Source organism: Telmatherina bonti (assembly GCF_933228915.1).
Source record: "Telmatherina bonti genome assembly, chromosome: 11".
In the NCBI taxonomy this organism is placed as follows: domain Eukaryota; kingdom Metazoa; phylum Chordata; class Actinopteri; order Atheriniformes; family Telmatherinidae; genus Telmatherina; species Telmatherina bonti.
This window is the reverse complement of record NC_136629.1, coordinates 30,705,915-30,711,965: the sequence shown is the minus strand read 5'-3', so window position 1 is coordinate 30,711,965 and position 6,051 is coordinate 30,705,915. Positions and strand designations below refer to the sequence as shown.

The 6,051-nt window shown below is 35.0% G+C and overlaps 1 protein-coding gene across 1 annotated transcript in view; it reads right to left on the bottom strand.

Moving 5' to 3' along the window:
• Positions 1-2,443: 2,443 nt before the first annotated feature.
• Positions 2,444-6,051, bottom strand: part of LOC306762203 (ankyrin-3-like) — a gene marked incomplete at its 5' end in the record, with an annotated part of 96,461 nt that continues 92,853 nt past the window's right edge. The window contains one exon of the mRNA XM_079248626.1: positions 2,444-4,455. The remainder of the gene's footprint in view (positions 4,456-6,051) is intronic.

Below are 6,051 nucleotides of genomic sequence, written 5' to 3'. Positions count from 1 at the left end.
CCAGTTCTTTTTGGGCCCCATAAAACTTGTCATACACTTATGGTTATTTATTACTTAGTTACTTATAATTTTTTTTATTAAAATGCATTCGCTAAACTGTCAGCAGAATGATTATTATATTATGTGTGCCTCGGGCCCCCCACCCTTCACGTGTATAGGACCACGCACTAATACCTAATGTGATCTGTGTGTGTGATGCGGTCAGTGAGTTGATCTGTAACTTAAAGAATGACTCGTCACAATAAAGGATCAGTTTGTACCATCGAGTAAAGCAACCCTTCCCTGTCATTATACATGGTCCTCTCAGTCAGCAAAGAGACTTTTATTCGGGCTGTTTGTTAGCAACGCAAATGTTATATATTAGTGGAGTAGAAAGTGCAATATTTACCATAGGGCCCCATGCCTGCCTTTGCCTGGAGCCCCAAATCTCTTAAATCTGCCACTGTTCATGGGAATAATAAAGATCTAGGGCTGTGTTGAACCCTTTATGGAGTAAGTGACTATTTTTGATCACTTTATTTCCTTTCATATTCAGCATGAAACTATTTTTTTTTTAATGTAACAACAACATGGAGGTCTTGGTTCAGACCAGAAGGGCAATTTTAGGTTAAAATTTCTAATTTGAAGGTATTTCTTTGAGTACCTATAAAGGGTTAAATCACGGCGCATACATCTAACTAGGTTATTTTGATATAAATGGTTTATCAGTTTATATTACTGCTATATTCTTTACAACCTTATAAAAAAGTATTATTTTTAATGAAGGTTTAATGATTTTCTTATATAATTTGTACATCTTTTCGGGCCCCTCTCAAGTCATGGGGCCCTTAGAATATTCCTAACTTTTCACCCCCATATGGTGCGTCAGTCATTACTATACTGACATCATTTTTAATCATTCTTAAAAAAAAAAAAAACGGATCATGACCATTCTTTGAATAAATGATCAAATCCGAAGGTGACTATGTTATGGTTCTGAAACCTTGTTAAATATAAATGACCTCATGTTCACAACTGTGGACAGATGACTCATGCTTTTGCAAGTGTATGTCTCATATTGGTTATTATGAATCTATGGGGGTTTTACTGGGAGGTAGTGTTTTTTTCACATTTAATCTAAGTGCTTATGGATTTTTTTTTTTTTAATGTCTGTCATTTGCATGTATTTTTCAGGGTTTATCATTCTGCATATCTTTATGACCTTATATGTCTTTCTGTGGAAATTTTTTGATTAACATTTAAAGGTTAGTTGATCAATAAGTTTTCCATAGAAGTGAGTGTGAGCATGAACGGTTGTTTGTTTCTCTGCATTAGTCCTGCAAAGCACTTGCAACCTGTCCGGGGTGTATTTTGCATCCTGCCTGGGAGCTGCTGGATAGGCTCTGGAACTGCAACCCTACACTGGAATAAGTGAGCAATAAGTGGGTATGAGTGGATAGCATTTAAAGTTGGTCAAATAAAACTAACCTCACATAAATGGAAACTGGGTAAACCAAAGATATAATATGGAAAACATTGCTGTTGAACTTTTTAGTGAAAGGCAGTTTGAAGCAGTAACACAAATTGTACTATAATCAAATAAAGAAATTCGGTTGAGTTATCATTAACATGACAACATGAGAAATTACTAATCATTTAAACCAAAGTAAACTTTAAAAAGCATAATGGTTTAAACATCTTACATGTGCTCTGTATTATGTCTTTCATTTTAATTCAAGTTAAAGCTTTAGCGTATGTACATATAAAAAAAAGCCCTTGGCAATGTAATTGTAATTTGTATATTTTTCAAATATGACCAGAGCAGATTATACCTATGTTTGTGAATTCAATGACTTTTTTTTTTTTTAACATATATTACAGTTTTAAGCGCCATAATTCAATCTAATCCAGTCGAGGGATTATTTTCCAGCGATAAGATACGCAGACATAATAATGACAAGCAACACATTACGCATTTCATTATTATAATGCAAATTAGCAGACATCAGAATATTTCCTTGCATCTAGGTAAAAATAGTAAATTTGACACTGATTATGTTTTATATTAATGTACCTAACAAATAGTCTGTAAGTAGTTTGTATGAAAAACTTAAAGATGAATTTTGTAATATTAACAATTCCAACAGATAATCAAGGCAAGTCATGAATACTTCATAGAATAAAGTTAATGACTAATTCATTTACAATATTATTCAGAAACACTGCTGTATGGCCTCAAAAGTGAGTCCAAGGATACACACAAGAGGCCCTGGAGAGTTTTTCTCAAGGATGGTTTGCAAGGGAAGATATTGACTGAAAGATATTGCATCTCGTGAGGGCATTACATCTCATTACTCACAGATAGACAAATACATGCTGGAGGACACAAAAGACAAGAATAAGAATCATTGCATTTTTATTTATTTTTTTTTATTTTTGAATTGATTTTCTTTAAAGACGTCTGAAACATTTGTGGTGGCATCATTGCTGCTATAGCCCCTAAAAGACCTTGAATAACCAAAGTGCTAGAATAGTTACATTTCAATGGCTTCACTCTGTTAGTAAGAATTGTACATCAAAAATTCTGCTTAGGTGAAAACATATATCAAACAAAATGGACAAAAATTGATAGTTCAACCATATCAAAGGATGCTCTAACCCCTGATTGACATAGTATAGAAGGGGAGGTGATTTAGCACCCTAACTGACTTCCTTTAAGCCCCCACCCACCTCCCAAAAAAGAAAAGAAAAATACATAGTTTTCATGTCCACAGCATAGACTTCAGCAGACGTAGCCGTCGCTTCAGTAGAACACCACACTTGAACTACATGGGCATCTAATGAAAACCAATACAAAGAAAATTCCTAATGCAAAGTAAAATCTTCTGAGTGAGCTAGGGAAAACAATTCTATTTGACACTGCATATACAGACTCTCAAGCCTAAAGAGATCACACAGTTTCAGAGTTAAAACACAATTTATTTAATGCTTAAATCATTATTTCTGACCATCCAGTGTTTTGTCATACATTATGCTATTTAGAGCTACAATCAAATAATGTCTTTATGTGTCCTTAATGTGAGTAGGTTTTAAATTAATAGATACTTCACCAAAAAATCCAAAGTGAAATGCCCCCGTTTTTCCTTTAATAGCACAGCAGCCGTTAGAAAACCAAATCGACACACTGCTAAAATGATTACAAACAGTCTAACAGTGTACAGAGACTCCTACACCTTAATAGCCAATACACACAGTACAATTATAATTATACAGCGAGCCAGCCTTCTAGCATTTAAATTCAGATCACTTCATCCTTGTAGCAGAAGCTGCCCTCCAAGTTTAACACAGACAAACAAGACATCACATCCTCCACGAGCTATTGAACTTTTTTCATCCTCACCCCAGCATGATAAATGCGTTAATGGCATCCCTTTTCAATTCAAAATATAAAAATGGTGACAAATGTTTGGGGATATATGTGTTTAGATAAAGGGTTTTATTTCTCATTGAATACAGTGTTTGCAAACTTGTAAAAATTGTACTTAAAATAATGTGAACAGCATGCATGAAAATATGAGTACTCTGAAAGGCTGCTTTTTTTTTTTTTTTTTGCAGGATTAGCTCAACTCCCACTTTGGGAATTATTTTTTCTTTTCTGGAAATTTCTTGTTAAAATCAAACCTGCTTTTTTTTTCTTATACAAACATTATACCTGCTCTAATAATTAATAATACAAGAACTTGTGAAGTTTCACACAAATCTTCGAAAGTGGAACTGTTTCAGTAAATTATGAAAGCACTTGAAAAGATCCTTCTTCTCAGTGCATCCTCTGCAGTAGCTTCCCCTTTCTTAAGAATTATACACACTGTAGTTTTTATATACAAAAAAAGCTTTTGTGTTAGTTAAGTTTTTAAAAAGGAAGGAAAAATATCCCAAAAACAATTTACATCCTGACAGCAATGGGTTCAAGAAAAACTATAAGGCGAGTGTTGAAGTTGGGTCAGAAGTGTTCCATTTGATGTTTTTGTGTTACAGTGTCTGCTTCATTCTTTCCACCCAGCATGTGGATTGAGCTCTTGTGCCATCTTTGGTCACAGTTGCACCTGTGTGGAGTCTTTGCTGTTGTAACAAACAATGCTCCTCAGAAAAAAACTAAATAATAATTTAAAAAAAAAAGCTCTCAAACCACCAGTGGACCCATGGCACGTATTGTTTCACACAAAACTGGAAGCAGAATCACTGTCCACTGGTCCACCACAGTCAGAGAGTGAGAACCTCCTGGCCTTTTGATTGACCAGGAGGGAGTTTTTCATGCTCATGCGTAAGTCAGAAGGGTTGACTCCTCCCATATGAAAACCTTTGTTTTTGTGAAGCAGAAAGTTGCACACTGGACCTTTGCCTTAAGTCCAAACACTGGAACTCCTCAGCCCTTTTAATTCTTGTTCCCAGGAAATATCTAACTCGGTTCCTGTAAACCTGCAAAAAAACAACATAATGCATCATATATTAAATTTTTTTTTTCCCACTAAAACAAGCTCTATCATCGATAAGAGACAGTGCTTTCCCGAAAAATACACAATTTAAAATTTTAAGAAGCTTTCAGTCATCATCGTGTTAATATTTGATAGTTTGGATGTTTGCCATTGAAACTATTTGCCAGACATCACAAAAGTGATCATTTTATTTCTAAATCAGTTGTGTAAAGACGGCATGATTCAGTGCAAACATAAGTGTGCGCCCCAGCAGGGATTAACAGTCTGGCCAGTGGGATAACAAACTCTTTTTGGATGTTACAAAGCTGTTGTGAGTTGGGGATTTAGTGGACAAAAACAGACATGGAGGGTATCAGCAGGGCAATATAATGCTGAGGCGTGTACCGCCTATCAGCCCGTTCTCTTTGTAACCGTTCCCTATTCACACACACACTGAGGGCAGAAATGTTGGCAGGGGATAAGCAGGCTCAGACCAGCCAGCCGTTTACACTGAGTGTGTTCAACAGCGAGACAGATCAACTGCCTTATTTAGGCAACATTTGGAGTTTTATTTACTCTCTTTCAGGTGGTAAATTGAGAAGATACCACTCTTGTGCCATTCTGTGAATGTATTTTTAGATGTTTAGACTCTTATCTGTCATTGGTCTGAAATTCATTTCGATGCATAATGACAAGCAAAAATATAGAGTTTGAGTAAATAAGAGAGAGAATAATGCATCTAATGTTGCTAAGGCTTGATGTTGAGTTTGTTTAGATAAGAAAATTATGAACAAAGACAGCTGAGGCAGCTTTTATCCACAGAATCACTTTGGCACTATGAACCGACCAAGCACTTTGAAAACCCATACACAAGTGTATCTATGAGAACCAAAGCTGTTGAATCCAAATGGTGGGCCAAAAGATGATTGCTTTTATTCCTAATCTTTTTATTTATTTTTTTTTATAACTAAGACAAAGATACATTTTCACACCTAACCACATAACAAGTTTGAAATCAAAATATAGATCCAAGGTGATAAAAAAATAACAAAACAAAACAACAAAAAGGGCTTGCACCCTGTATAGCTCCACTGTGGTGCATCACTGTCATTTCCTTTTAGCGATGCAATACGTGCAAGTTTAAATTTAGATTTTGTACAAACCCTATTCAGAGAAGAGTGGATTTTTATATATTTAGTTATTTGAACTGCTTTTGTCCATTCTTTTTCTGGTAACACTGCATCTTTTTAAGAATAACTGTTGCCCCTTTTCAGCACTAAGGTCTCCTAATATATAACCCAATAGCCTGAAATCCTACCAATTTTCATTTTCTATATATTGTCTCACTATTGTGTGGCATATCTATTTCTTTACTTTATGTATGTACATTTTTTGATCATTTTTTTCACTTTATCTAAACTGATAAATATATTTTTGAAGCACAACTACTGATAGCAAAAGAAACTAACAGCATGCAAGTATGAGACTTGTTGTGCCGCATAATAATATGAAAATAACAGATGAGCCTTTCCACATCCCACATTTAGACCTGTAATAACATCACTGGTGTCTCAGTTCCCTTTACTGTCCCTTGTAAACT